The following is a 24,043-nucleotide window of genomic DNA, read 5'->3' as shown; positions in this document are numbered from 1 at the left end:
GATGAGCTCTTCATCTAATCTGAGCTGATACTATGTTGGAGCTAGTTTATTCTCAGCTACACTGTATAGAAATAAGCTAACGTACAATTTTTTAAAATCTGTGTTAAAATATATTGTCGCTCTTTAGGTCCTTATCTTTACTCTGTATCCTCCATACTTCAAGAGTTCCCTAGCTCACATTAACTTGAATATAAAGTTCCACTGAATTAAGCTGGTAACATGGCAATTTGCAGAATAATCCAGAGATTCAGATGCTAATGCGATATACAATGTGATTCGTATATGTGATTACGTGTTTAGTTTTCCTTCATTGAAAGTTGTTCTAAATGTACAAATACATTTACTTTGCATTCATCCGATAGGTAGCCAGCCATTCATGTATATGCTGTGAAAAGGTCGTTTATTTATTTATTTTAAATGCTTACTTATTTTTTTTGACAGAGAGAGAGAGTGGGGTAGGGGCTGAGAGAGAGGGGGACAGAGGTTCTGAAACGGGCTCCGCACTGACAGCAGACAGCCGGATGCCAGGCTCACAAACTGTGAGATCGTGACCTGAGCCGAAGTTGGATGCTTAACCAACTGAGCCACCCAGGTGCCTCTGTGAAAAGGTTTTTTAAGCTTTTTGTTAAAAATAGCCAAGACTTGATTGCAGATCAAAAGTCACATATTTGACAGTAATGTCAAAATCTTCAATAGTTTCAGCTGTATAGAAATAGAAAATGGGGGCACCTGAGTGGCTCTGTTGGTTGAGCGTCTGACTCTTGATTTTGACTCCGGTCATGATGCCAGGGTCGTGACATTGAGCCCCATGTCAGGCTCCACACCGAGCATGGAGCCTGCTGAAGATTCTCTCTCTCTCCCCCCACTCCCCTGCTCATACTCTCCTCTAAAATAAAAAATATATAATATAATAAAATAAATATAATATAATATAATATAATACAATATAAAAACAAAGATAAAATTAAAAAATAGAAATAGACAACTAACAAAAGAAAAACTAAGCAGAAGCAAAACTTGAAGAATCTACTCAAGAAGTCCAACAAATAGGGCAAATGCTTGGCAAACCTCAATTTTGTTAGCTTTCTCCTCAAGGTTAATATTGTGGGACTTTTTAAAAAAATTTTTTTAAATGTTTATTTATTTTGGAGAGAGAGAGAGAGAGCACGAGAAGGGGAGGGGCAGAGAGAGAGGGAGACACAGAATCTGAAGCGGGCTCCAGCCTCCGAGCTGTCAGCACAGAGCCCGACGCGGGGCTCGAACTCACGAGCCGTGAGATCATGATGTGAACTGAAGTTGGATGCTCAACCGATTGAGCCACCTAGGCACCCCTGTGGGACTATTTTATAACAAGGTTATTCTGGGACATTCCTATTTAATCTCCTTTACATGACTTGAGACCAAATGATTTCTACTCCAGAGAAAACACTATTATGAAAGGTTTGGGTAGTTAGCACAGTAGCATTTGCCTAGTGGGGATTCAAGTTTTATTCAAGTAAGCACTATCTGGTCAGTAATTTATTTGATCCCAATTAATTTCAGGAACCTTCCAAGAACTTTTATGAGTTCTTAAGGACTTCTGGAGCTTGCATTGATTTCTAATATATTATATCTCATGGTAACAGTTCCACTATTTTTAGAAAAGTTGAACTCAATGTGTACTACAATTCCATTTTAAGAAACTATCTGGTAAAAATGTTATGTTTCACAAGACTGTTGAGGATGTTAACCACATTACATACTGACTTCTTTGTGAGAACCTCTAGTAAATTTTTCTCTGAAGATTTCAATTGCAGGAACTTGAACTAATTAATTTTCAAAATCTGACTGCACTGAATCTTGTTCTAATTATGATGCTCTCTTTACATTTGTTCCTGGAAAATGTAGTCAAATTGAGGTTGCTTTCTGGGTATACAAACCCTTGTATCATGAATTGTTTTTTTCACAAGCGTCCACCTTTAGTTTATTTTTTTTCTTTTCTTTTCCTTTAGAGTTAAATCCTTACTCTAAAAAACTTGCATTTAAAAAGTCACCTTGGGGCATTGGGTGGCTCATCTGGTTAAGTGTTCAACTCTTGATTTCGGCTCAGGTCATGATCTCATGGTTGTGAGATTGAGCCCCGCATCAGGCTCCACACTGGGCTGGGTATGGAGCCTGCTTAAGATTCTCTCTCTCTCTCTCTCTCTCTCTCTCTCTCTCTCTCTCTCTCTCTCTCTCCCTCTATCCTTCTCCCACTCGCTCACTTGCTCTCTCTCTCCCTCTCTCTCTCTCTCTCTCAAAAAAAAAAAAGTAACCTTGACTTCCCATATTTTCTTTCCTAAAGACATGAAAAACTAAAATGAAAATTAAAAACAAAATACCACCCTCAGCAGAAGTTAAAGCCAGAAAATGCCGAAACTTCAAAGGAACTGATTAAAAAAAGATAATAGTAGTGTTGAAGGCAAGATTCACCAATGGATGCCAAAATTAGTGGAGGCAAGTCTGAGCAGGGATAGAATATTTCTCAAAGAACCTCCTCAAGGTAGTTTACATATTACAAAGAGAATACATCAGGGAAACCCGGCAGATAGCACCTTAAACAAGTGATCAATGTCACCGTCACCAGTGGTAAGACATTTCGGTATCATGCGCCCCTTGATATAATGCACTTGAGAAAGGAAGAACATCATTTCCGTAGTATTCTTGCCAAAAATGCCTAACCTCAGTGCAATCATGAAAAAACATTAGGCAGACCCAAAGTGAGAAACAGCCTAGAAAATAACTAGTACCCTTCAAAGATGTCAAGGTCAAGAAAGAGACAGAAGACTGAGAAACTGCCACAGACTGGAGGAGACGAAAACGACACGGCTACTACACGTGGCGGTAGATCCTAGAACAACGCAAAAGGAACCCTCGCGGGAAAACCGGTGAAATTCAAATAAGCCCTACAGTTATTACCAGTGCAAATGCATTCTGCCAACGTTAAAGGATCTTACTGTTCATTTCCTCATTTTATTGGATGTACCATTGATAAATAGGATGTTGACACAGGGTAAGCTGGGTGAAGGGTGCATGGGGATTTCTCTGTACTATTTTTACAACTTTTCGGCAAGTGGAAATTAAGTTTTAAAATAAAAAACGTTTCAAAAATTCACCGTCAATCTTTTTTATAAGTAAGGTTTTCCTAATTACTGTTTGACATTCTCTCAATTCGCCCTAAGCTCATGGCTTCCCATTATATCCCCTTGGACTGCCTCCGAAATTTCTTCCTGTCTAGTGCCAATCCAAATATTGTACTTCAAGGATCACCTCCTCTATAAAACATCCTCTGAATATTACAGACCTTCTCAGATTTCCCAGCATTATACACTAATCTAGAATTTTATTATGCAGAGTTATATAGTTTTTAAAGTTCTTTTATGCTTGTATTTCTCATTATCGCTACAATAATAAAAGCTTCCAGAAAGCAGGGACAAAGTTACCTTCCTTTTTAGGATCAGCACTGAGCTAAGTATATAGTTAATGCTTGTTAAATATATGTTGCCTCATTCACCCACAAATTATTAAGGAAACTAGAGATGTGGACGTTCAAAATACCCATATACTTGTGAAAGGTAAGGCTTGTGAAAAAAAACAATGATCTTGGTGCCCTTAGACATCAAATATGGGACTAAATGGGCCATCCATTATGACCTAAGTATGGCAATTCTAATAATTTCTTAATCTCAGGAAGTCTCAAAAATGGATGATACTTTCAATCTAATAAAATAGTCTGGGTTGAATAAACACCATCATCCACATTAGAATTGCAATCATTAATAGAATTATAGGCCTAAATTATAACTCTTTAAAAGCTCATTGGAAGATCTGTTAAAATCCCTTATTCAATAATAATATTAGATGTACAGTAACATAAGCAGCTGTCACAAATAGATTCAAAGATATCAAACTTTGATGAGATATTTTCCATGACCCAGGGTTGCTTCCTCAGAGTATCCCTAGGATGTCTACTGATCTATTAAATTCACGCAGTGGGAACAAATGTCCATTTTCTTTGCCAAGTAAATACCATAGATGAATATTAAAAATTGTTCTGTTCGCCAAAATTCACATCTGCACACACTTAAAAATGTAGCTTTTCTTTTTTCAATAACAGTTTGTAATACATTCTGGAAAATACAAAAAATATTATACAATACACCTGGCTGGTTAGTCAGCCATAAGTGCAATGATAGGGCCTATATTATTATTGGAATTGATTAGTATACTCTAAATTGTGGACACATGTATCTCTCTCTCTCTAAGGATGAGATATATTCCCCAAAAAGTTACTTGAAAGAGAGCTGGTTGTGAATCAGAACATAAAGTTCAAAATACACTCTAATGATGTAAGGGACCAGTTAAAAGATATTTTTGAGGAAAAAAAAAGAAAACAATATTTTCAAGGGGAACGTAATGTCAAACATGGAAGTTAAAAAGATTTTCTACACAATTTGGTGATTCCAATACTTAAAAAAAAACTTATCAAAGTAATATTGTTTTTTTAAAAAGTCATTCATTCACTGAGAAGGACATATCAAAATGGTTTTTTGTTTTTACCAATTTTTCAGATGAGGTCAGGTGCATTCAGGGTGGTATGGCATAGACTTTTCTTTTCTTTTAACCAATTTTTCAATACGTGTGTAGAAGACCTACATTTTTGGCCTGACTTCAATATTGTTACATTTGTAAAATTTTTATTATTTTATTTTATTTTATTTTATTTTATTTTATTTTATTTTATTTTTTAACATTTATTCATTTTTGAGAGTGAGAGAGAGAGAGCATGAGCAGGGGAGGGGCAGAGAGAGAGAGGGAGACAGAGAATCCGAAGCAGACTCCAGGCTCCGAGCTGTCAGCACAGGGCCCGACGTGGGGCTTGAACTCACGGACTGCGAGATCATGACCTGAGCTGAAGTCAGACACTTAACCGACTGAGCAGCCCAGACACCCCTAAAAATTTCATAATTTTAAATAGCAGAGGCTCTCAATCGAATGCGATATTTAGAATATATTCATAAATTATATTATTTTAAACATTTTTAAATCATTTTGATTTTTTAAAAGGATGATCAATATGGGAAGTCAAGACCAAGAATAATTTGCATCTTAAAAAGAGGTATTTAAAAATACCCATGACTTTGCCTATCATACGTTTGTTTGTATTATTGTTATTTTTAAAAATCATATACATATCACTGGACATAACAAAATAAACTGGGAAATTACAAATGCGCCTGCCTCCACATCCTATATGCATTTTCTCCGATTGGTGTAATCTCATTTGATTTTTCTTAGGTTAGGTTTGTTTTGAGAAGTCATTTTCTAAAAGTCACCAGTCTAATAAAATAATTATGTCAGTGAGAGTGTTGAGAAAGATCTTGATATATTTTGCTTCATTAAAAAAAGAAACTCACAAGGAAAATTATTAAATAACAGGTACTTCTCTGATTATGTAGAAATCCCAAAGGATCTATAAAAAAAAAAAAGTGAAAGGTCATAGGCCACAAGATCAATATTAAAAAATCGATTGTATTTTTATATATTAGCAACCAACAACTGGGAATTAAAGTTAAAAACATGAAATGGTTAGGTATAAATCTAACAAGATAAATGCCAAATCTGTATGCTGACAGCCATAAACCTTGATGAAAGAAATTAAAGAAAACCTGAATAAATGGCAAGATAGGCTATTTTCATGGATTGGAAAATTCAATATCATTAAGATTTCATTTCTTTCCAAACTCACAAATAGAGTCAACGCAGGTTTTTTAAAAACCCCAGCAGCATTTTATGCAGACTTTACTATGCTGATTCTAAGAAAAGCAAAGGAACTAACATAGGCAAAACGTTCTTGAAAAAGAACAAAGTTGGACAACTTACAGCACCTGTCTCCTAGACCAATTATAAAACTACATTAATCGACACCCTGTCATATTGGAAAAGAACAGTCATGTATATCCATTGTACGAAATTAGAGTCTAGCAGTACACTACATATTATGGTCAATTGATTTTCAACAGGCTGCAAAGGTAATTTAACAGAGAAAAGATAGTCTTTTCAACAAATTGTGCTGAAACAATTGAATCGTTTTTTTACGTTTATTATTTTTTCTTTTATTTTGAGGGAGAGAAAGAGAGAGGGAGAGACAGAGAACGCCAAGCAGGCTCTGCACTGACAGCACAGGGCTCAAACAGGGCTTGAACCCATGAACCATGAGATCATGACCTGAGCCGAAATCAAGAGTCGGACGCTTAACCAACTGAGCCACCCAGGCGCCCCCGAAACAATTGAATCTTAATCTGTGCCTTGCACCATTCCAAAATGGTCACCAAAACTGACTCAAAATGGAGCACAGATCTAAATATAAAACTTAAAACATAAAACTTCTGCAAGGAAACAGGAGAAACTCTACGTGACTTTATGTTGGGCACAGATTTCTTAGATATGACACCAGAAATGTGATCTGTAAAAGAACAAAGTGATAAATTAAACCTCATAAAAATTAAGAAACCCCGCTCTCTGAAAGGCACTATTTAAGGATGAGAAGTGAAGCCACTGACTGTGAAAAGTGTGTGCAAGTCATACATCTTCCAAAGGCCTGGTATCCAGAATATATAAAGAACTATCAAAATTCAATAAAAAGAAAACAAACACATATAAAATCAGAAAAACATTTACGCTTTACCAAGAGAGATAGTCAAATAACACATACCTGAAGATGTTCAACATTATTAGTTACTAGGGAAACACACAAGCCATGTGACACAGCCGTTAGGATAGCTAAAATGACATTACAAATTCAACAACATCAAATGCTGGTGAGGATACAGAGCACCTAGAACTCATAGATGCTGTCCGAATGCAAATGATACAGCCAATTTGGAAAACAGTTTGGCAGCTTCTAAGAAAGTTTAAAAATACAGTTATGGGCGCCTGGGTGGCTCAGTCAGTTGAGTGTCCTAGTTCAGCTCAGGTCACAAATCGTGCGGTTCCTGAGTTCAAGCTCTGCATCGGGCTCACTGCTGTCAGCACAGGGCCTACCCCAGATCTTCCATCCCTCTCTTTCTCCGCCTCTCCCCCGCTCACGCTCTCACTCTCACTCTCAAAAATAAATGAACATTTAGAAAATATACATATAAACAGTTAACATGCAACTCAGCGATCCCACTCCTTGTTATTGACCCAAGCGGAATGAAAAATTTATGTTCCTACAAAACCCTTACATGAATGTTTAACCACCCAAATATTTCTCAACTAGCGAAGGGACAAAGTTGGTACATGTGTGCAGTGGAATATTATTAGCAATAAATAAGAATAGACTGCTGCTACACACAAGAACATAAATGAATCTCAAATGCATGATGCTAAAGGGAAAGAAACCAGACACAAAGGGCTATAAACAGAATGATTCATTTATATAACATTCCAGAAGAGGCGAATCTAATAGTCACAGAAAGCAGATCAGTGGCCACTGGGAATTGGGGCTAAAGGAAGTGGGATTGACAACAAAGGGTCTGGAGAATGTTCGAGGTGGTGGAATAGTTGTTCATCTTGATTGTGGTGACGGCTTGTCAAGAGTTGCATAATGAAACATCATCAGTAGGTGAATTATATCTTGATAAAAAAAAAATGTTTTTAAGAGAAGACACCTGATATGGGAAAAAGCCTGATGTCTTCTGGAGCTGGTATAAGAAGGAGTAAGACAAGGACAGGTCACATCTCTGAATGAGGACAATGAGTTCACCAGGTCTTCCTGGCAGAGAGAAAAAAAACACACGTAAAGCTGTGAAGGCAGAATGCTTCTGGCCTCTTTGTGGAAAAGGGAACCTGGTGGGGGCGGGCGCACAGCACAGGTTGTGTCTGTGGTGGGGAGACAGCTGAGAAAGGTAGACGATGATCCCAACTCACACTCGTTTTGATGGCAATTGGAGAGACAAAACAAATCAAAACCAAGTGTTGGTTGGGGCATCTGAGTGGTTCCGTGGCTTAAGTGTCTGACTTCAGCTCAGGTCATGATCTCACGGTCTGTGAGTTCGAGCCCCGCGTCGGGCTCTGCGCTGACAGCCCGGAGCCTGAAGCTTGCTTCACATTCTGTGTCTCCCTCTCTCTCTGCCTCTGCCCCACTCACTCTGTCTCTCAAAAATGAATAAATGTTAAAAAAATTTTTTTTTTTTATATCAAGTGTCGGCAATGATGTGGAGAAACTGGAACCCTCATGCACCTGCCAGTGGGAATGGAAATAAGGCTCCAGCTACGGGAAAGAGTATGGAGGGTTCCTCCAAAAAGTTAAAACAGAATTACCACCTGGCCCAGCAATTCCACACTGAGTATTATACCCGAAATAATTGAAAGCAGAAACTCAGACAGATATTTGCACACCCAGATTCATAGTAGAATGAGTCACAACAGCCAAAAAATGGAAGCAACCGAAATGTCTACTGATGGGCCAAGTGGGTAAACAAAGTGTGGTGTATCATACAGTGCAGTATTATTCAGCCTTTTTTAAGAAAAGGAAACTCTGGGGCGGCTTGGTGGCTCCGTCAGTTAAGCATCCAACTCTTGATTTCGGCTCAGGTCATGATTTCATGGTTCCTGAGATCGAGCCTGGCATTGGGCTCTGGGCTGACAGTGCAGATCCTGCTTAGGACTCTCTCTCTCTCTCTCTCTCTCTCAAAATAAATAAACTTTAAAAAAAGAAGTATTAAAAAAGGACGCTCTACACATGCTACAACGTGGATAAACCTTGAAGACCTTGTGCTAAGTGAAACACACCAGTTACAAAAAGATAAATACTGTTTGATTCCACTCTCAAGAGGTACCGAGGGTCACCAAGTCCATAGAGAGAGAAGGTAGAATGCTGGGTGCCAAGGGCTAGGGGAGGGAGAAAGAGAGAGTTAGTGTTTAATGGGGACAGATCAGGTTTTGCAAGGAGAACAATCTACCTTGTCCAGAAGGTCCTGCTGGATTCTACCCCTCCCCCACAGACTTCCTGGGAGTTCCTCAAGTCATGCTGGCCAACAGACCTAGACAATGGCTCTGATTTCAGTTAAATGTAATCACAATTTCGTTTGTTCCCATTCTCCCTGCCCATTAAAGGAAATCTCTTTGAGGGGAGAGGCTGTTTTCATATTGCCAGTGTCTAATCTGGCCCAGCAATGAGATTTGTGTGTGTGTTTTTTTCTTTTTGTAAAGTAAGCCGTGATTCCCACCATGGGGCTTGAACTCACGACCTCAAGATCAAGAGTTGCATGCTCTACCGGCTGAGCCAGCTGGGCGCCCCCGAGATTTGTTTTTCAAAAAGATCCCTGTCTCAGGAGCAGAGAGAGTGTCTCTGTCTTACCTTCTTCTCTCCGAGGTCAGATGGTCATGTGTCCCTCAGACTACCTGCCTGCTCAGTCTCAGGACCCAAACCATCTTCTCCTTTCTTCCCTAGCAGACCCGGGGTCTGGCTTTCCTTGGGGGAGGAGTAGTCTAAAGTCAGAGAAGCCCACATTTCCTTTGGCACTCATCAGGGTTGCAGGAGCAAAAGTGGGAGCCCTGCGAGCAGGCTGCAGCTAGGCAATCAAGCTTTGCTTCTGCTTTTCTTTGAAGCCCCCCTGCCCTGATGGAAAGATGACCTGGACCAGGGGAAGGGTCTTCGAGAAGCCCCCAGCCTCGCACGTAAGGCTGAGGAGGGACTGGTGACATCACAATCGTGCCGCTCAGTTTCTGATGTCAGCTAATGTGACACCAGGACTGAAGGGCCGGCCGGCACATCCTTTTTTTGTGTGCAACTCTGGTCTCTCAGGGTGGAAAAGGGGAAGCAGGCGGAAGACGTCCCAGGGCTCGGGGCAGGACAACACTAGAACTAGCTGGTGACTGGTACATCGCAGTCGGACTATGATGTGGTTATAACACAGAACGTTCTGAAAAACCACATGATCCCATCCCACAGAGATGAACTAGCGTATTTGCATTTTTCCCATCGTAAACGTAACCTATGACGTCTTTTCTCTGGATGGGTCTCACATCCCGGATCAAATCCATCAAGAAGCCGTGCTGGCACTAGCTTCAAATACACCCAGAACCTGACCACCTCCACTGACGCCACTCCGGTCCAAGCCCCCATAATCTGTCCCTTGGGGTACAGCAGTACCCCTCTAATGGGTTTCCCACTCTCATCCTCACACTGCCAGAATGACCTTTGCAGGTCCAAGTTGGATCACTTCACTCCTTGGCCCGATGCCCTAACGTGCTTCCATCACGCAGAGTGAAAGTCAAAGTCCTGACGGCCTCGCAGGCCCTATGTGATCAGGACCCCTGGGATCCCTCAAACCTCATCTCCTGCTCTCTCGCCCTGTCTGCTCTACTCTCCCCACACTGGTTCCCAGCTGGTCCTTCACCAAGCCAGGCTTGCTTGGCCTTTGCGCTGGCTGTTCGCTCCATCAGAAACTGCTTCCTCCAGGCATCCATATCGTTCATTCAACCCCTTCCTTGACTTTCTCAATGAGGCCAACCCGACCGCATTACTTAAATGTCCCCGATTCTGGCACTCCGGAGTCTCTCTTCATCTTTTCTATCATTTCCTATTCAGTAGCACTTAGACACTTTTTTGTTTGTTTGTTTGTTTAACAATTCACTGTAAGTTCATTATGTGGCATGCTCACTATTTACTGTCTGTCTTTCCTGCTAGAATGTGAGCTCTGAGGACACAGGAATATCTGCCTGCTTTGTTCATTACCACATCAAGCATCTAGGATGGCTGTACACAAAACAGGCACCAAATGCTGAAAGCATTAAGAGAGTGCCATGGCCTGCTAACCGTCCCTCAGCTAGCTAGCTTTCTTTCCCTCCCTCCCTCCCTTCCTTTCTAAATTTATTTTAATTCCAGTATAGTTAACGTACAGTGTTGTATTAGTTTCAGGTGTACAATGGAGTGATATGCTCCCACACATTGCCCAGTACCCGTCGTGACAAGTGCACTCCTTAATCCCTATCGTATGTTTCACCCATCCCCTCTGGTAATCACCATTTTGTTCTCTATAGTTAAGAGTCTGTCTGTCTCTCCCTCTCTTTTTTTTAATTTGCTCGTTTGTTTTGTCTCTTAAATTCCACACGAGTGAAATCATATGGCATTTGTTCTCTCACTGACATATTTCACTTAGCATTCTACTCCCTAGCGCCATCCATGTCATTGCAAATGGCAAGATTTCATTCTTTTTTATGGCTGAATAATATTCCATTGTGTGTATCTATATCTATATCTATATATCACACCTTCTTTATCCATTCGTCTATTGACGAACACTTGGACTGCTTCCATATCTTGGCTATTGTAAATAAAGCTGTTTTAAACATAGGGCTACATGTATTCCTCCGAATTCGTGTTTTTTGTATTTTGGGGGGAAACAGTAGTGCAATTACTGGATTGTAAGGTAGTTTTATTTTTAACTTTAGGAGGAACCTCCATACTGTTTTCCACAGTGGCTGCACCAGTTTGCATTCCCACCAGCAGTGCATGAGGGTCCCCTTTCTATATAGCCTTGCCAACACCTGTTGTTTCTTGTGACTTTTATTTTAGGCATTCTGACAGGTGTGAGGTGGTATCTCATTGCAGTTTTCATTTTCCTAATGATGAGTGATGTTGAGCACCTTTTCATGTGTCTGTTGGACATCTGGATGTCTTTGGAGCAATGTGTTTATGTCCTCTGTCCATTATTAAATTGGATTATTTGTTCTTGGGTCTTGACTTGTATAAGTTCTTTATATATTTTGCATACTAACCCTTCTTTGGATATATCATTTGCAAATATGTTCTCCAATTCAGTAGACTGCCTATTAGTTTTGTTGATTGCTTCCTTTTCTGTGCATAAGATTTTTTTTTTCTTATGTAGTCTCAATAGTTTGTTTTTGCTTTTATTTCCCTTGCCTCAGGAGATATATCTAGAAAAATGTTGCTATGGCTAATGTCAGAGACATTAACTGCTTGTGCTCTCTTCTAGGATTTTTATGGTTCAGGTCAAACCATTTTGAGTTTATTTTTTGTGTATGGTGTAGGAAAGTGGTCCAGGGTCATTCTTTTACACATAACTGACCAGTTTTCTCAACAGACTGTCTTTTTCCCACTGGATATTCTTTCCTGCTTTGTCAAAGATTAATTGACAATATAATTGTCAATTTATTTCTGGGTTTTCTATTCTGTTCTATCGACCTATGTATCTATTTTTGTGCCAGTATGGTACTGTTTTGATCACTGAAGCTCTGCAATATAACTTGAAGTCTGGAATTGTAACACCTCCAGCTTTGCCTTTCTTTTTCGAGATGGCTTTGGCTTTTTGAGTCTTCTGAGGTTCCATATAAATTTTAGGGATTTGTTGTTGTTGTTGTTGTTCTAGTTCTGTGAAAAATGCTGTTGTTATTTTCATAAGGAATGCATTAAATCTGTAGAGTGCTTTGGGTAGCGTAGACCATTTTAACAATATTTGTTCTTCCAACCCATGAGCATGGAACATCTTTCCATTTCTTTGTGTTGTCTCCAATTTCTTTCACCAGTATTTTATAGTTTTCAGAGCACAGGTCTTTCACCACTTCAGGTAGGTAAATTCCTAGGTATCTTATATTTGGTACAATTTTAAATGTGATTATTTTATTTTTCTTTTTAAAAATTTTTAATGTTTATTTATTTTTGAGAGAGAGAGAGATGGAGTGCAAGCAGGGGAGGGGCAGAGAGAAAGGGGGACACAGAATCCGAAGCAGGCTCCAGGCTCTGAGGTGTCAGCACAGAGTCCGAAGTGGAGCTTGAACCCAGGAACCGTGAGATCGTGACCTGAGCTGAAGTTGGATGCTTAACTGACCGAGCCACCCAGGCTCCCCCAAATGGAATTGTTTTCTTAATTTTCTTCCTTCTGCTTCATTTTTGGTGTATAGAAATGCAACAGAATTCTGAGATTAATCTGTTGTTAGAGGGCTACCTGTTTTGGGTTTTGGTATTGGTGTTATGCTAACCAAGAAACAGACGACTAAATCAAAAGAGACGAATATTTTAGAAGTCCACAGTATAGATAATTAAAGACTTTCAGGAAAGTTGTACCAATTTACATTCCCACTAATAGAATTTAGAATTTTGGAGTATTTATCTATTGCACCCTTGGTATTTCATATTATTAATTAAAAGTGATACTCGGTATCATTTAAAATAATTTGTTTACTCAATACATGAAAAATAGTATCTTGTCTAAATTAGTACTTCCTTCATTACTCATAAGGATAAAGAGCTATATTTAAACCAAATGCACTTTTTCTGGTCATATACTATATTTATTTTTACTGTGTCCCATAATGTATCCAACTTAGTTATATTCATTGGCCATTTTTGATTATTAACTTAATCCTCACGACATTGAATTAGAAAACCCCCTTCCACAGGAATGACTGCCGCCCTCCCATTATAAACAATGATTAGGACAAGACTTGACTCCCATCCCAGAGCTCTACCCATGTGCTATGCCCTCTGACACCTCTGAGAGTCAGACACTTTGCCTACCACCCGATGCCCATCAGCTTGTCCTCTGCCCTCACCTCCCAGAAAGTCTCCAAACAAAGAAGGCAGGAGTATGGATAGGGAGGCTCTGTCCCTTCATTCCAACTTCCTTGAGCCTCCTAACAACTGGAAAATGCTTTTGTCCTAAGTGCATAAAACGTTACTGAAATGTTGGCCTGGGATAGAAAAAACATCAGGAAAGGCTAGTTAGAATGTTAACATAATTAGAGTCTAGTTGCCTATAGTTTAAGTTTAGTATTATTTTCAAAAAGGCACTCATTTAAAATCTATGTAGTCAGCATTATAATGTTCAACAACTAAATCATAGGATATATAAAGAGAAGAGATGCCTCCTTCACATAAAAAGCACCCTCATAGTTAGGGTAATCACAGAGCTTAACATGCAGGCTGGGACATGTTTAAAAGTGAAAGGAGGAGGGGGGTGTTAAATCATTCAGGATCCTGGGGCAACAGGTGCAAACTGGGACCTTCCCAGGTAGGTTGGGAGGCGTAAGCCCCCTATTTATGGTAAACCATCAAGACAGTGCCCTAAATTACAATTTCTGTTCTTATTTGTAATCATTTCATCATTGCTGAAGATATTAATGAAATGCACATCTTTTCATTTTTTTTTCTTCAGTGTTATGAAAAAAGATACACGGCTAGTAAGACTCCTACAGGTTCGACCATGAAGCTGAAAGGATCAAAAAGGATTGTGCAGTTATCAATACTCATCTCAAACACACACACACACACGCACACGCACACGCACAGACGCAAAAAACCTCACAGAAACCAAAATGAACACACACACAAATGCTTTTGGGCACAAATACCTACTTATTTTACTCTCAGTTCTCTCAGTTGGGATATCACTCTCTGAAGATGCCAAATAAATTGTTCTGTTTCCAATAACTTCTAAAGTCAAAATACTATCTTTGTTACCCTGGCCTAACAGAGATTTTCCCTTTATTCTAGATAGAGATTTTCTCCCTTCAGAAAACCCCAAAGGATAAAACCAACAGCTTCCAGTGAACGGCAGGCTTCCATTGCCAACGGTGCAATTAAGAATATTAGAAAGTTAGGCTGGAGAACAAGGGAGGGTTAATCTTGTAAACTGTAAATATTTACTTTAAAAATAAACAAAGATTCACTTATAATTCTAGATTTTATTTTGAAATAGCCTTAACGCAGAATATACTGCCTTTTAATTTTCTCCAAGTAAAACATAGCTCTCTGGCCTAGGAAAACTAGACTTTGAAGTTAAGCTATTGATTTGCTCTCCCAGATTGCCAGAAAACAGAAGTGCTCTTTAACATGCAGCACAGAGGCGGAGGGAGAATCGGCGAAAGAGTCTGTGGGAAACAGCAAGAGCCATTCAGCAGGGAGCAGCCCCACTGCCATGTGCCACTGTGACTCCGCCCTGGCATTGAGTTTGGCAGCCCCACTCAGGTTGGGGCGGCAAACCCTTGACAGCGTAAATATCCGATATCTGCCCTTCTTGTTCAATAGGCAAACACCTCAGACCGCATTCCAGGACTCATCTAGTGGACTCGCTGTGAAACAGGTGACCCGCATGAGAACAAGAAAAAGCAGGAGAGGGCTGGGCATCGGTGCAAAACTGTGTCTCTGAGGAACACACAATTCCTCTTGTGACACAGAAGGTACATAGACCGATTTAACGAAAATACTTGGTTTGGGCTGATTTGCAGATATTGTCGAAACGACAAAAAAGTCTTAGCTCTGGTATAAAACAAGACTTAGGCCCTTTCAGCACTTCAACGAGGTTCCCAATGGAGGTACTCTGAAGATGCTTCGAAATTCTAAACTTTGATATAAATGAATACCAACTCATCACATTCAAAGTATGTGCACCAAGTTTTCCAAGTTGTCATCTGTGCACGTTTTTCTTTTGTACGTTAATCTACTGTTAGGTTGAGAATTATCAGTATGGTCCATTCTATCAAACTGTGACTTTTACACCCAGAAGAAAATGCCAACTTGGAAGTTCCTCGACATTTGTGGAATATTGTAAAAGTTAGGCAGGATGTTATTTGTCAATCAATTTTTATAAATCTCAACTGTTTAGGGATAATATTTAATTTAAAAATTTAAGGATATAAAACTTCACATTTTTAGCAAAGGAAAAAGTCAGGGAAAAGATCAAAGTAAAGGGAACAGAATTGAGATTAGAAATCCATTTTAAGCCAAAATGACAATGTCTTCATAAGTTAATATTAATCCTTTAATTATAAATTTCAAAGGTTTAAGTAGTTTCTATGACCTTAGCTTTGAATAATTATGCCATATGGAGCTTTTCTTAAATTTGAAAAAGATGCTGAATTGTTGCTCAAAGCCTTTTAATGACTTCAGGCTGGCAGAATTCCAGTATAATCCTTCAGATACTATTAAAATTACAGACCAGCAGCCCAAGCTGGTAAATGCTATGTCAATTTCATAAGCGCTTTTTACTTAGTAGAGTATGGTGTGGAAAATGTTTGATGTGTTCATATGTTTTTAAATATCAAATTGTGAAGCTTAAAACAACTATTCATGGAGAATTCACAAAGGAAATGATGGATGGATTACACTAAGCACAAATAGGATCTTTTGTGTATCATAAAATTAAATGATAAAGTTAAAAGGCAAACTCCAAAAATAGTTGCCACAAAGATAAGAATTTTTTCGTCCTAAATGCAAATGAGTTTATGTAAGGTGAGGAGAAAAACATCAGGTCACTAACAGAAGAGAAATTGTCAAAGGATATGAAGAGGCAATTCTCAGAAAATGAAACATGGACAACCAATTTATTTTAAATGTTCAATCTCAGTCTTAAAATACAAATTAAAACAATAAATTATTGACCAAAAACTACCCAAAAATTAAAGAAAAGTATCAATAATGAGGACTGGTTAGATAAAACAGATATTCTGTTGTGGAAAATATAAATTAGTACAACCTTTTGGAAAAAGTAACCTGACCCCATAATTCTACTGGGATCTTAACCTAAGGGGAAAAAAATGGAAATGTTGACAAAAATTTACATAAGAAGATGTTAATCTCTGTATCAATGTAGGCAATTTTTTAAGAAGCTAAATGTTCAAAAATAAGAGAATACTACAATAAATTATGCTACATTCATAATATGGAATATCATGAAAACTATATTTTCAAAGAATCTCAAATGCCATTGGAATATTCTTAGCATAACTTTTTAAAAAAGCAAAAGACTGCACTATGTGATCTCATTTGGTGTGATCTCAGTCTGCTAAGTTCATATAGCTATTGTACATGCACATTAAATCACTGCTCTTGGTTTCCTCTGGCCGGTGGTAGTAACAGGAAATTTTACACTTCTATATTTTCCAAATTTTCTAACATAGCACCTTATTTCAAGGAACTTATTTTAAAAGCAACTGAATAGATTTCTGAAACAATGGTAAATTTTCAATCCCAAAGGTTTTGTTTCTTCTTCCAAGATTTTATTTAAATTCAAGTCAGTGAACATATAATATAGTGTTGGTTTCAGGAGTAGAATTTAGTGACTTATCACTTAACATACAACACCCTCCCGCTGTCCTGGCAACAAGCACCCTCCTTAATGCCCATAACCCATCTAGCCCAACCCTCTCCCACCTCCCGCCATCAACTCTCAGTTTGTCCTCTATAGTTAAGAGTCTCTTATGGTTTGCCTCCCTCTCTGTTAAATACCAAAGTTTTAATCAAACTTCGGCAAATGACCCACCACCATCACTTAGTAATATTCTGTAAGTTTCAAAGGTTCACGTTTTCTGCGGACTTTGTCTCAAATTGGTTTCAAAAGATTTTAAAAGGTGTGGGGCTCCTGGGTGGCTCAGTAGGTTAAGCGTCCGACTTGGGCTCAGGTCATGGTCTTACGGTTCGTGGGTTCGAGCCCGCGTCGGGCTCTGTGCCGACAGCTCAGGGCCTGGAGCCTGCTTTTTAGATTCTGTGTCTCCCTCTCTCTCTGTCCCTCCCCTATTCATGCTCGCTCTCCCTCTCTCAAAAATAAATAAACTTAAAAAAGAGATTTTAAAAGGTGAGTAAAGCAGCTTTCGCTTTTCAGATGTCAATCATTGCCTCTCTTGGATTCTCTGTTGCAAATCTTTTGACCTTGTAGAGGCATTACAGGTTTCTCTTCAAGCTGCTGAAGATGTCAGCAAGGCCTGAATTGATGCAGACAGAGGCTCAGGTAGGGGCTGGACTCAGGAATTCTCTCATGACCTCAATGTTGTAAGTGCCACCAACAACCCAACCACAGGGAATGCCACGTTCAGAGTATTTATTATTCTGGTGTTATTCTCCTCTCCTCTTTGAACCTCACTTTTATACTTAATGAGAGAAAAATTAATTTCTAAACCCCCCCATTCTGACAGGATTCCAAGCTGCTGGCGAATATTTCAACTTTCAGATTTAAAACGTGACAAAACATTAAATCTTTTATAAAAATACAGTAGAAGAATTCAACTGTCCCACACAATGACCCAACAGGCGGCAATAGGATTGTCTACCAGTTTACTGGTGTTAATTCAGATTTTTATATTAAGAATTCTACTGGGGAGCCTGGGTGGGTCAGTCAGTTGAGCGTCTGACTTCGGCTCAGGTCATGATCTCGCAGTTTGTGGGTTCAAGCCCCACGTCGGGCTCTGTGCTGACGGCTCGGAGCCTGGAGCCTGCTTCGGATTCTGTGTCTCCTTCTCTCTCTGCCCCTCCCCCGCTCACGCTTTGTCTCACTCTGTTTCTCAAAAATAAATAAATGTTAAAAAAAAATTTTAAGAACTCTACTAATTTGTGTAAAAAAAAAACTGTCTGAAAAAAGCTTTATGCTAGACATTTAACGTACTAAGAAACATGAATATTTGAATATAAAAATGTATCTTGTCCCATCGGAAGTATTTACAATGGGTCAAAATCAAATACGGATGAATCAAAACCAAGGTTTTATTTATTCACACTGCCTTTCACAGTGGCTAGACTGAATTTGTCAGTTCATCATCATTCTTTCATTTCCTCGACATTTATGTATGGTGCTTTGTCTCGGGTGCCACGCGTGGTCCTGGGGCTTTAGAAATGAGTGTTTTACAAGGACGGTTTTCAGAGAACTCAGTCCAGGTCTTCCTGCACTTAGAAATACTGCACTCCTTTCGCTAGTTAAGTTAGAACATTTATCAACCAGAAACACCAACGGCTCTTCCCATCAAGAGCCCGGCACTTGTTTTCTATCACATGGACTTCGGGATTGGCTAATTCCACCAACTCAACAAAAACCAAACTCATGGCACTAAACACCGGTCCACTTTAGTGCTCTTGTCCCTTTCCCCGGACTCTCCTTCTGCCAACAAGTCGCTACATTCTGATGAACCCCTCCAGCACCTTTCACCATGGTGGCTAATGTTACCACGCTAAAACCCCATTTCTGTCCTCTTGTGTTGCTTGTGTTCTCAGTTCAATTCAGGACCATTCCATTCTTCCAGACTCACGCTGCCATCGCCCCTCCTCTACCTGCAGGACTCCACATCCACCCGGTCGAATTCCCTTACACCTGCTTCCTGCCACGTTCCAGCCATCTGCCCAGGCTGAAGCCTGGCCATTTCCACCGTCCTGACACTCCTCACTCAGAAGACTACTGCTATCCTTTACAGAGAATAGACACGGTATCAGATAGAAGCCCTTCGCAAGTCTCGTCGTGGAACCCCCTTGTACCTTTACCAATCCTCTCCCTTCTTCCGTCCTCGAAAGTCGTGGCTTCTATCGTTCCCTCACTCAGTATATGTGCCAAGTTTTCTAAACACGAGCAGTACAGACATGAACAAGACAGGCCCAGATCCTGCTCATGGAGCTCACATTCCAATGGGGGGTGGGAAGGGGAAGAATAGAAAATAAACGATCAGAAAAATGAAAAGATGATTCCAGACGGTGACCTGAGGTATGAAGACAGGGAAAAACTGAGAGCTTTTTCCCTGAGATCAGGAACACAACAGGGATGTCCACTCTCACTGCTGTTGTTTAACATAGTGTTGGAAGTTCTAGCATCAGCAATCAGACAACAAAGGGAAATCAAAGGCATCAAAATTGGCAAAGATGAAGTTAAGCTTTCGCTTTTTGCAGATGACATGATATTATACATGGAAAATCTGAAAGAGCTCACCAAACTCCACACCCGAAAAACAAATAACCCAGTGAAGAAATGGGCAGAAAACATGAATAGACACTTCTCTAAAGAAGACATCCGGATGGCCAACAGGCACATGAAAAGATGCTCAACGTCGTTCCTCATCAGGGAAATACAAATCAAAACCACACTCAGATATCACCTCATGCCAGAGTGGCCAAAATGAACAAATCGGGCGACTATAGATGCTGGAGAGGATGTGGAGAAACAGGAACCCTCTTGCACTGTTGGTGGGAATGCAAATTGGTGCAGCCACTCTGGAAAACAGTGTGGAGGTTCCTCAAAAAATTAAAAATAGACCTACCCTATGATGACCCAGCAATAGCACTGCTAGGAATTTACCCAAGGGATACAGGAGTACTGATGCATAAGGGCACTTGTACCCCAATGTTTATAGCAGCACTCTCAACAATAGCCAAATTACGGAAAGAGCCTAAATGTCCATCAACTGATGAATGGATAAAAAAAATTGTGGTTTATATACACAATGGAGTACTACGTGGCAATGAGAAAGAATGAAATATGGCCCTTTGTAGCAACGTGGATGGAACTGGAGAGTGTGACGCTAAGTGAAATAAGCCATACAGAGAAAGACAGATACCATAAGTTTTCACTCTTATGTGGATCCTGAGAAACTTAACAGAAACCCACGGGGGAGGGGAAGGAAAGGAAAAAAAGAGGTTAGAGTGGGAGAGAGCCAAAGCATAAGAGACTGTTAAAAACTGAGAACAAACTGAGGGTTGATGGGGGGTGGGAGGGAGGGGAGGGTGGGTGATGGGTATTGAGGAGGGCACCTTTTGGGATGAGCACTGGGTGTTGTATGGAAACCAATTTGACAATAAATGTCATATACTGAAAAAAAAACACAACAGTTTAAAAAAAAAAGAAGTATGAAGACAATGGGACCAGCAACGCCGGTAGAGCTGGGCAAGATTTGGAGAGCGAGGTCAGAGAAGGACACTGAGCAGTGCAGAGTGAGGAGGAGGAGAGCCACAGAGACTCCAGGGGAGGGGAAGAACATCCCAGGCTGAGAGGCGGCAGGTATAAAGGCCTGGAGGAAGGAGAGCGCGAGGCAGGCTCCAGGAACAGGCCAAGGTCTCACACGGCTGGATCCTCGCGGCCAAGGGCCCAGGGTGGGCCTGTGCCACTCTTTCAACCACACCCTTATGTCTCAGATGGCAAACCCTCAAGTGTCTGTGGTTCTCTGCCTCACTAAGCTCTTCCTGTCCACTAGTTCCCTTCTCCTGTATTTCAAGACATTTGCAGCCTAAAAATATACTCCTTTGGAACTACACCTTCCTTTTAATATCCGGTTTTCTGAAACAACAGAGTATTCACGAACCTTCCCTTCCTCACTGCTTTCTCATCTTCTGCAACAGGGTTCCTGTCCACACTATCCCTTGAGGGTTCTGCCCAAGAGCATCAGTGAATTCTCAGTTTCAAATCCCGTGACCTCTCCTCTGCCCTCACCCTTCCTGATTTTGTGTCACATTCTTGAAAATCCTCCTTTCCAAATATTCTCTGCCTTTGTGTCCATGAAAATATAGTCTTCTCAGATTCCTCTTACCTCAATGACCCTTCTTTGGCTGCTTCCTCCCCAACATCTTCAGTGAAGTTCTTCCTTCACGGCTGACTGTTTTCTTTCTATATTCCTCTCATGAACGGGCCCTCCCTGTGGGTGACACCCCACAGCTGTTTCTTCGAGTCCTGCCCTCTCTTCTGGCTCTCTACAGACGTTCCTTCAACAGCGAGTGAACGTCACAGCTGGGTGGAGTGGGGGCACGTCCAACTCAACAAATGGTACATGCCTTCTCTCTCCCCAGCCAGACTTCTCCCTTCCCCATGTATTCAGGGCTGGATGTAACCTTGACAAGTGTAACCAATGCCACCTCTGAGATGATTCTCAGCCATGTTCCCTCCAGCCCATTGTCACCACTAGGCTCTCACAGCCTTCCCGCATTTCTGACGTGCTCACAGAGACCTCCTGCCCGTGTTATTAATCCGGTCCCCACCAATTGGCGTTCCCACTGCAACAACACCGACAGAAAGATTTTCCCAAGAATCACTTGAATGCTGACTTTCAGGGCTTAAAAACTTTCAGCAGCTCCTCACCGTTTACCCGATGAAGCTAAAATACTATCACGGCTTTGGAGAGTCTCAGTGATCCTAGACTGTCTTTTAGCCTGATCACTAACCACCTCCCTTGATTAACCTCAATGCCATATAAACAGTTTTGTTTGTCTTGCTATTGTTAAGTCCTCTGGCTTTGAATGCCCCCTTGCATATCTACTAGTCAAAATCCTACATATTACCTATATCTGGTAAAAGTGACACCTCTTCCAGTGAATCTTCCCTGATTTCCTTAACAGGAATGATCTCTCCCAGTTCACACTCTACCTTGCATTATGGTTATTTTTCTATGTGTGAATATCTTACTGCCACTGTTACTTTCAGACCTCCTTAAGGACAATACCTTTTTTGTTTCTTTTTTCTATGTGTCCGCACAGTGGCTGGGATGTGCCTTTCTAGGTTACAGAAGATCTTCCAGAAATGTTTGCCAACTGAACCACTAATGGTTCTATTACTATTTTTCTTTATTATCTGCAAACTGCTAATTAGTTACAACACATATAGACCTATACTTGAAAAGGTTCATCTTCTAGTAAAAAGAAACATCTGAAATATGAGTATATAATGCAAGAAAATTAAGGCCCAGCTTGTATGTTTTTAAGTCTGGTTTTGGTACATCCAATTTTCTGAAATCAGTGTGCAGGGGTTCCTGTGCCCTTTCAGAACATCTCCTCAGAAGCACTTTGAGCTGTTGGCTAGAGCTGATTGGCACCAAGGCGAGGGGAGGGGCATGTAAGAGTCACCAGAGAGGATGGGCCGACATCCCTTTCGCTCTCCATCAGTCTCGCTGATCTGCTATTTTCAGAGGGCTAAAACAGTCTCAATAAGGACGCTTTCTAATTCCTGAAACTCTGTATATTTTGGCATCAAAACATTCTTATTTTGTACTGCCTTGATGGAATTACCACAAATTCCTCACTTAGGTGTATAAAAGGCATCGCAACCCGGACCCGCCCCCAGTGGCCCCACCACCTGCTCTGTTACTCTTCCTTCAACAACAAATAACTCCACTGGTCCGCTGGCTCCCACAAGTCACCGTGAAACCGCCCTTGACTGCGCCATAGCATACGCCCCTCTCTTCCTCTCTTGACTCCACGTCTGAACCAACACCAGACCCTGTCTGTTCCCTTTTCAGAACCCAACCCGAATCTCATCGGTTTTGACCACTTTTGCTGCCACTGCCCAGGCCCGGGCCTCTGTCATCTCGTCTAAACTTCCTGCAATGGACTTTTCACTGGTGTCCCTACTGCCTTCTGTGCCCTCAGTTCAGTCTATTCTTAACACGCACAGAGAGATGCTACTCAAATGGGAATCAGAGCATCGTCCCTCCTCTGCTCAAAACCTGCAAAGCCTCCTTACTCTCAGAGAGTCAAAGCGAAACCCTGCCAAGGGCCCACGTAGGCCCACAGGACCTGAGGTTTCTTCCCTAGCCTCATCACCTCCTTCTCTTTCTCCTCCTCGGTCACCATTTCTGGCCACGCCAGTCTCCTCGCTATTCCTCTAAGAAGCCAGGCTACCTTCTGCCTCTTTAGAGTCTTGCTCCTATTTATTTCTGGGTTCAGAGTTATGCTGCCAAAGGCAAAGCCTGATAAAATCCGAGCTCCCAAGAAATTAAGACACTATCAGGGAAGCATCTTAGGGTCACAATCCGTGTAATATCAGTGGAGCAGGGGCACCTGGGTGGCTCTGTCAGTTAAGCATCTGACTTCGGCCCAGGTCATGATCTCGCGGTCCGTGAGTTTGAGCCCCGTGTCGGGCTCTGTGCTGACAGCTCAGAGCCTGAAACCTGCTTCGGATTCTGTGTGTGTATCTCTCTCTGCCCCTCCCTCGCTCACGCTCTGTCTCTCTCTCTCTCTCTCAAAAGTAAATAAACATTAAAAAAATAAAATAAAATCAGTGCAGCATTAGAATGGTGTTGTGTGTTCTGTGAAGACAGAGTATTCAAAGATGAAGAAGAAAAGGTAAAAAAAAAATAAGCAGAATTAGAAGACTCTTAGATTACCCTATTCAAGTTTTTTGATCTCAAGATAAGAGACGGGTCTGTAGGAACTCAAGAGGTCATTTACAGCTGCTATGATTTATAACAGTTCACATTTACTACCCAATTAAAATGTTTCCACTTTTTCAGAACATTGAAAGAATGAATATTTGAGATTATACCTGGAATAAAAGTCAACCCCAAA

At 40.7% G+C, this 24,043-nt stretch overlaps 1 protein-coding gene across 3 annotated transcripts in view; it reads right to left on the bottom strand.

Annotated features, from left to right (window-relative positions):
- CEP112 (centrosomal protein 112) overlaps positions 1 to 24,043 on the bottom strand; it is a 412,041-nt gene that overhangs the window by 134,943 nt on the left and 253,055 nt on the right. The window lies entirely within an intron of this gene.

This window comes from Panthera leo, chromosome E1 (genome assembly GCF_018350215.1).
Source record: "Panthera leo isolate Ple1 chromosome E1, P.leo_Ple1_pat1.1, whole genome shotgun sequence".
NCBI lineage: Eukaryota > Metazoa > Chordata > Mammalia > Carnivora > Felidae > Panthera > Panthera leo.
Note: the sequence above shows the minus strand (reverse complement) of the source record. Positions and strands in the feature narration are given on the sequence as shown.